Source organism: Schistocerca americana, chromosome 3 (genome assembly GCF_021461395.2).
Source record: "Schistocerca americana isolate TAMUIC-IGC-003095 chromosome 3, iqSchAmer2.1, whole genome shotgun sequence".
Taxonomy (NCBI): domain Eukaryota; kingdom Metazoa; phylum Arthropoda; class Insecta; order Orthoptera; family Acrididae; genus Schistocerca; species Schistocerca americana.
Window position 1 is genome coordinate 818,117,147 of NC_060121.1, and position 8,188 is coordinate 818,125,334.

The following is an 8,188-nucleotide window of genomic DNA, read 5'->3' on the forward strand; positions in this document are numbered from 1 at the left end:
ATCCTAGAAGAACGCGTGGCACCTGATGTATGTGAGCTTGTGCGCCACTGTCTGACGACCACCTATTTCAGGTGGAGAGGTCAATTTTATGAACAAACTGACGGTGTAGCTATGGGCTCACCCCTATCGCCTATCGCAGCAGAAATTTTCATGGAGGCATTTGAGGAAACAGCCCTCCAGTCCGCACCATTACGTCCAAATTGTTGGCTTCGCTATGTCGATGATACTTTCGTCATCTGGCCCCACGGAGAAGAGGAGTTACAGAACTTCCACAAGCACCTTAACCAACAGCATAGAAAAATCCAGTTTACAATGGAAACAGAGAAGAATGGGGTGCTGCCTTTTCTCGACGTGGAAGTTTATCGAAAACCTGATGGTAAACTTGGCCACAAAGTGTACAGGAAACCAACCAATACGGACAGGTACCTTCACGTCTCCTCCCACCATCACCCCACGCAGAAGAAGTCCGCCCTGCACACGCTAACGAAGAGAGCGTACAGGATAAGCGACGAAGAACATCTGAAGACAGAACTTGAACGCCTCAGGTCCATCTTCGGAACTAATGGCTATGGGAAGCAGATGATAGACAGCACCATGTCGACAAGGGAGAAGACTAATAGGGAAGAGGAGAAGGAGGCACAGAGCATTGCTGTGTTACCATATGTACAAGGGGTCACCGAACGTATTGGCAAAATTCTACGAAAAGCCGACATCAAACCAATTTTCCGAAGCAGAAACAAAATATCAGACATGCTCGGTTCTACCAAGGATGCAGTTGACAAACTACACACAGCTGGCGTGTATGAAATTGGTTGTGCGTGTGGATTAGTTTACATAGGTGAGACGGGACGTCCGATCAGCACTAGGCTCTCGGAACATGAAAGATATATCCGCCTGAAACAACACACTAAGTCAGCAGTGGCGGAACACCGGGACGAGTGCGGGAAACCAATATTTTTTCAAGAAGCCCGCGTCCTGGCGAAACAGCCTCTCACTTTCAAAAGAAAGATTAGAGAGGCGATAGAAATAGCCAAAAGACCCGCCAACATGAATAGAGAGGACGGGTACAAGCTTCCGAGGTCTTGGCTGCCTGCAATAGCAGGGCTACGGAGCGGCGGCAGTGCCGTGGCGGCCCATGCGGACACGCGGAGAGCCACAGTAGTGGTCGCGAGCACACAAAGCAATGGCACGTCGCAGCCGGCTTCTGGACAGCATGGAAACAGTGTGACGTCACAGCCATCACCTGTTCGCTATTCGTCCGTCTCCTCCAATGGGGTGGATTAATATAAAGACCAATAGAAAACAGCTATTTCAGCCAATAACAGATAATAAAGGAAACACCAATAAAGCATACCTTTCACCCCTCCTCCTCCTCCTAGTACAGCCAACCAAGTAACGACACGGTTTTCTCGTGCAGCTATTTAAGGAATCCAAGTGTGTTCATTTAGCAGTTAACGTAAGGCCCTGATGAAGGCTAGCTGCAACGCTGGCCGAAACGTTTGCGCAATTTAAAATTATGACGATGCGGTCTGATACCCTGAAGAATTTTTTTGAAGGTCCATATGCAGTTCGTTTTCGATATTCCGTGGAACCTTGGTTGCAGAACCTCGGACGGCACATAGCTGGCGTCGATCCTTGGATAGTCCAGGTAAGTGTGTCCGTCACATTTCGAGAACATTCCATTATTCCATTCCCTGAAGTTCCAACCAAAATTCTTCCACTCGTCGTGTTGTTTTCTAGACAGGCACGTTGTGACCATTTAATCCAGTTAACATCTTTAAGTTAGATACTGTAGTAATGTCACTAGACGATGCACCAATTACGCACTTCACATTTTCTGTTTTTTTTTTTTTTTTTTTTTTTTTTTAAATATAGCTCACCTAAATGTTCGTAGTTACTTATCGAAGAAATCGTTCATCGCGTTTACAAAGGTACGATGCATCATGAATGTCATTAACAGTTTCTTTCACATAGGTTTCTGCGTAGTTGCAGACTTAGTAATGTACGTTAATGTCCGTGAACAGTGGTTCACTACGCATTTTTTTTAAGTTTTTTTTTTTTACATTTTGGCACTCGTTATTTTTCAAATTTTCACATAGTAACAGTTACATTATACATCAGTTAAAAAAAAAGCATAAGTAATCATACATATACACGTCACATATTTTCTTAGCATAAACATAATACAGTTACACATAAACACGTTTACATCATCATTACATAGCTATAAATTATTACATTGTGTCACATTTGATTACATGAATTGCAGATATTTACGTCCTCTTTAACGGTTTTGCTTGGATTTTATCGATGTTTTTTGTGATTTCATCTGAAATTAAGATAGGTTAGACACAACATTCATTACATCAGTAGGCAAGACCAGGCGTTTTCACTACTCAATAAATATTCAAAATAATAAGAGACGGAAAACTGTTCGATTCCTCGCGTTTTGTGCGTGTGTGTATAGTGTCTGTGTGGCCCTGGCTACTGGTAGATGCTTTTCTTGCTGAGAGATGTGCGTCTAATCTATTTCTCGAAGTAAAAGATCGCTTCACAGATGACGTCTGTCGGTTCGTCAGGTGTCATACCAAGTCAGTGGTACCTACAGTCACAAATGTTCCGTGAAAAATTAATATATCCTTCACTGCTACGTAATCATAAATTTTACTTTAATATTCAGTCTTCTCGGTGGTGCCGCGGTGTTGAAAGAAAAGTTCTTCTGTCTTCAACTGCGTCACTGGAACCGCTGAAATGAAAATTTCTATACTACTTATTATCTGTGTTGTAGCAAACAGAGTTTTGCGAGTTGCTTAGCAATGTTTTCATGGGTATGACTTTGACATTATTTTGCATGAAATGCTCTAAGATCTCGGTGTGCGTATAGCCCAATAATTTTGTTAGTTCTAGGATGTTGTAACAGATACGCACCAGGATGCGGTATGTTAACAATTATATAAGGTCCTTCATATAGCAGACGCCACTTAGCATTGCGTCGTTTGAGTGCTACAGATTTATGATGAGTACGAAGTAGTACAAGCAGTCCTACCTTGAATTTTTGTTTTCTTTTTATTATGTTTATGTGATGTTTGTTTCGTATCTGTGCGTGATGTGCCAGTGTAGTCAATACTTCTTTTATTTTCTGTTCAGGTGTGATTTCCTTGTCTGACAACTTAGGTAATGGTTCTATGCATTGATCGTTCTCTTTGCAACTGAACATGATCTCGTTAGGTGTGTAATTTGTATTGTAAAATATTTAAGTTATTGTGTACGTCTTCGAAAAGACTTAGGTAGGACACCCAATTAGTATGTTTTGATGAAATATAGGTCCTCATGAATCGGTTTAGTTCTCGGAAAAGTCTTTCAGTCGCGTTACATTGTGGACTAAACTTTGAAATAAATATACTTTTAATGTTATTGTCCTTCAAGAAATTTCTCCATTTGTACCCAGAGTAGTATGCTGCATTATCTGACAGAATTGCTTTAGGTTTTCCCACGTGCGTCAGGTAATCACTTGAGAATCTTCGTATTATAGCATTTGCAGTGGCGGATTTTAAAGCATAAAGTTTTACATGTTTAGAAAATATATCGTAAAAAGCTAAGATATATTTGACACCTCCAGAGCTTGCTGGATGCGGTCCACTGATGTCAGTAAATAGAATTTCCAGGGGTTTACTCGGTAAAATAGAATGTAAATCTGTTTTTGTGGATAAATTCTGAGGTTTTGATTTTTGACATATGACACATGTTTTCAGTTCCCTGTAAATTTTTCTTCTCATATTGCTAAAATAACAGTATGTGCTGAGCTTTGCCAAACACTTTTTCGTCCCATAATGACCCCAAACTAAGTGTGTGTGCCAGACTCTTTGGAAATGCATACACACCAGTTAGTAGCATTTGGATGTCGGCGATAAAATAACACATCATTGTGTAACTTGTAATACCTAGTCAAAGGATGATTGTGTTTTTCTACCAGTAATGTTATTATCTTATACCAGTGAGGATCATATTTTTGTAATTTACCCATGTTTCTGCACATATCAATATAATATTGGTGATACTGCTTGTCTTGCATTAAGAGAATCCTGTAGTCATTTATATTTTCTAAGTCACTGTTGGTTTCATTCATACCTTGTGGAAGTCTAGACAAAGCATCGGCAATGGTGTTGTCCTTACCTTTTATGTACTTAATTTCAAAAGAGTAGTTCTAAAGTGTAACTGCCCATCATGATAGTCTAGGATGTACAAGTTTACAAGTTAACAAAAATGTCAGGGCCTGGTGATCGGTAAAAACTACTGTATGTTTTCCAAATAAATAATAATTGAATTTCTTGAATGCCCAGACTATGGAAAGTGTTTCTAACTCAGTAGTGGAGTATGTACGTTCACATTCAGTTAGAGTACGACTTGCAAACCCAACAATTCTTATCTGTTCCTTTTCTTTATTCTTTACAACTTGAAATAAGCAACAGCCCAAGCCAGTACGTGAAGCGTCACAAGTCATACAAAAATCTAAATAGAAATCTGGATGGCTCAATATGTTTGCATTCACTAAAGCATGTTTAATTGTATTAAAGTCATTCTGGCACTGTTCTGACCAGATCCAAACTTGATTCTTTCTGAGTAGATTTAGCAGATGTTTACTGTTCAAAAGTGGTTGTGGTAAAAAACGTCTGAAAAATGAACATAGCCCAAGGAATGATTTTAACTGTTTTTTAGTTCGAGGGCTAGGAAAGTTTCTGATAGCATCTAATTTACTGGGATCAGGACGAATGCCCTGTGAATTAATGATATGTCCTAAATATTTTATCTCACTGCAACCAAATTTTGATTTTCTAGGATTGGCTGTGACTCCAGCTTGTGCAAATTTTTCTAAAATTCTTTGAAATGTGTCAACGTGTTCATTCCAAGACTGTGTAGCTATCAGTATATCATCTACATAGTGTGTGACTGTCTCAACTAAATCATCGCCAAGCACGGTATCCAGGGCTGTAATGAATACCCCAGAACTGACTTTCAATCCGAGGGGTAGAACACAAAACTGATAGGTTTGCCCCCCGAACATAAATGCAGTATATTTCCGAGAATCAGGAGTGATACCTACTTGCCAAAATGAATTAGCGAGATCTATTGTGGAAAAATATTTTGCATCTAGAAATTTCTGTAATTGCTCTTCTAAATTTTCGGGTTTTGTGTGAACCGGTAAAATTATTTCATTAATTGCTCGTGCGTCTAACACTAGCCTAATGCTACCATTTGATTTTTTGACAACAAGTAGAGGACTACAGTAAGGTGAGGTGGATGGTTCAATGACCTTCCAGTCTAACATTTGTTTTAAGTCTTGTCACACAGCAGGTCGTTGAGATAACGGTACGTTATATGTCTTGTGGTAGAAGATCTTGTGCGGCTTAACTTCAATCTTGTACACATACGTGTTGATAACACCTAATCGTTTGGTAAAAACTTGTAAATATTTGGATAACAATTCCTGTAGTTTTATACGTTCATGTACACTGAGTGCTGTAGCTTCATTTATCTTATGATCAAGCAATGTTTTCAAGTCCATTAGCTCTGTGTCAGATGAGTGTGTGTGCGTGTCTTGAATTTCATTGTCAAGTACTAACTGAACCTTGTACCCTGTACAGTGTTTGTCATGCTTTAGAGTTCTCCTGTCCAAATCAATAATAATTACACTGCCTTTATCGTTTAAAATGCATTTACCTTTGGAGAAGTCTATAATGCAGTCCTTCTCGCTCATAATATCTATTCCTAATATGCAATTTGTCACAAGGTTTTGTACAACCAGGAATGGCCATTGTACGGTTCCATTACCTATTTTAATGTTTACAAAAACTTGCTTCGTAACCCTACATGACTTATTTCCTAGAGCAGTAGTTATTTTACAGTTTTGGGCAGGAAACTCAGGCACAGGCTCCAATTCACACATCTTTTTATAGAAATTAAAAAAATTAAAAGACAAAACGCTCACAGCTGCACCTGTATCTAAGATAATAGTAGTTGGAATCCCACCTACTACACCAGTAGTAGATGCTAAAACAATTTCATTTGTGTTTGAACGACATTGAGTACTGTCTTGCAAAAGTTCATCTGATATATTGTCATTGTGGTTGTATCTTATAAATAAAACAGATAGTTTTTGTTTAGAATTATTAGGCATATCAATATTTTGTTGTTCAATTGTGGTGTCAAATAACTGATTAACATTGAAGTCGCCCCCCAAGAATTCTTTAGCCACGACCTGGGGCATAGAAGTGACTGTTTCTAGTTTGTTGGATTAGCGTTTGTATTAGGTACTGACACAGATTGAGGTTGTGTATCAGGTGTCATTTCTATTACATTCACATTCGGATATTGCCTGTTGTGATCTCCAAACTTTTGCGGTTGTTGTTGCTGTTGCGCATTATAACTTACCTGTCGGTCGTAAGGTATGCTCCAATTTTGTCCTGGTGGCTGCTGTGGTAAAGCAGTGTTTGAATGAATGTATTGATCGCTACGAGTCCAGCCTTGATGCTGTCTTGGCTCGTAGTTATTATTATTTCTATTTCTGTTTGTGTTTTTGTTGTTACATTTGTATCCGTTGTTACCGTTGTTGTTATTACCGCGGTGCCTTTTGTATGGATTGCCGCATGGAGTGTTATTACTGTTGTAACTGTTGTTCGTATAGGAATACGCGTGTTGATTTTGATTTCCGTATTGAGACGGCATGTGAGTTTGCTGTTTTTGCTGTACCGCGTATCCAACTGTGGGCGCTCCAGAATTGAGTTGGCAAGCCTGCATGTTTTGCATACCACTAGTATAAACATCGTGGCTGCTGTTTTCCCGCGCGAAGCGCTGATCTTCTAGTAACATGTCGACCGAATCTAAAGCTGTTAAAAAATAATCGGGATCGTCATCCGGAATATGTAAGAGTTTTTCTTTAATGTTGAAAGGCAATTTGGCCTTCAACGCACGGAGTATATCACGTGTTGCGACTGGTTCGTCTAAAAAATGTCCCATGTTCAAGTATTTTTCAAAATATCTGCGTAAGTTACCATTTTTACTGTTAAAAGTTTCAGGTTCTAAAATTTGTCTCCTGAGTCGCTCCTGGACGGATTGCGACCAGAATTTGTTCAGAAAGGCACGCTCAAACTCACTGTACGTGGTACATACGTCAGCTTGACTGTATGCCCAGACAGCTGCATCGCCTTGGATGTAACCGATAATATATGAAATCTTTTTCCGGTCACTCCAAGTGCGTGGAAATGCGTTACTAAAAGATTTAAGAAAAATCACCGGATGAATGGTTCGTTTTTCTGGGATAAAAGCCTGAAATTGCCTGTGTTTTACTAAGCTTTCTTCTTCCTTTGCATTATGATATGGATTTCTTCCACTGTAATTACTGCAATGTTCAGCTGGCGAGTAATTACGATAATGTTGCTGTGGTTTACCATGATAATAGCTTGTGTTTGTGGTTGCACGTCGTGGTATGTGTTGTAGTCGTAGTGTGTTTTGTTCTTGTGTGTTTGTCGTGTGCGGTATGTGTGCGTCATACTCGAATGTATATTGGTTTCTGAACTGTACATTTTGACTGATATCTTCGTTACATTCAGACTGTGGTTGATCGGTGAATTGTCTCATGGGTGCAGTGACGGATTGTACTGCGTCACTAATCAGCTGTTTGTTATTAGTGATGTATTCCGCTACGGAGTCGTGCACAATTGTTAGTAAATTTTCACGTATGCATCTATCAAAATGTTTGTCTTTGTTCTCTACCCAATCATGAAATTCTTTATTAATATTTGGAAAATGAGCTGTGGCATCAGATTGTAAGATGTCAGTCAGGTGTTGTTCAACATCGTCAAATTTATTCTGCACGTCAGTAATTCGTTTTTCAAGGTTGTCGTGTACTGAAGGATATGTTTGAATTTGTTCAGTAAGAGCTTCACACGTGACATTAAGGTTTTTTAATTGTGTCTGTAAAAGTGCTACGTCATTTGTAGTCTTTTCTTGTATCGTATTAAGCTTGGAAAATTTCGTACTGAGCTCAGTCATCTGTTTGGTCAGTGTGGCGTCTATAAGTTCTACACGTTTACATAAAGTGTCATTACCTGTCTTGACTGCTATGAGATCAGATTTAATTTCGTCATTTTGTGTCTTTAACTGTGTCTTTAAGGTTGCCATGTTTTCCGCG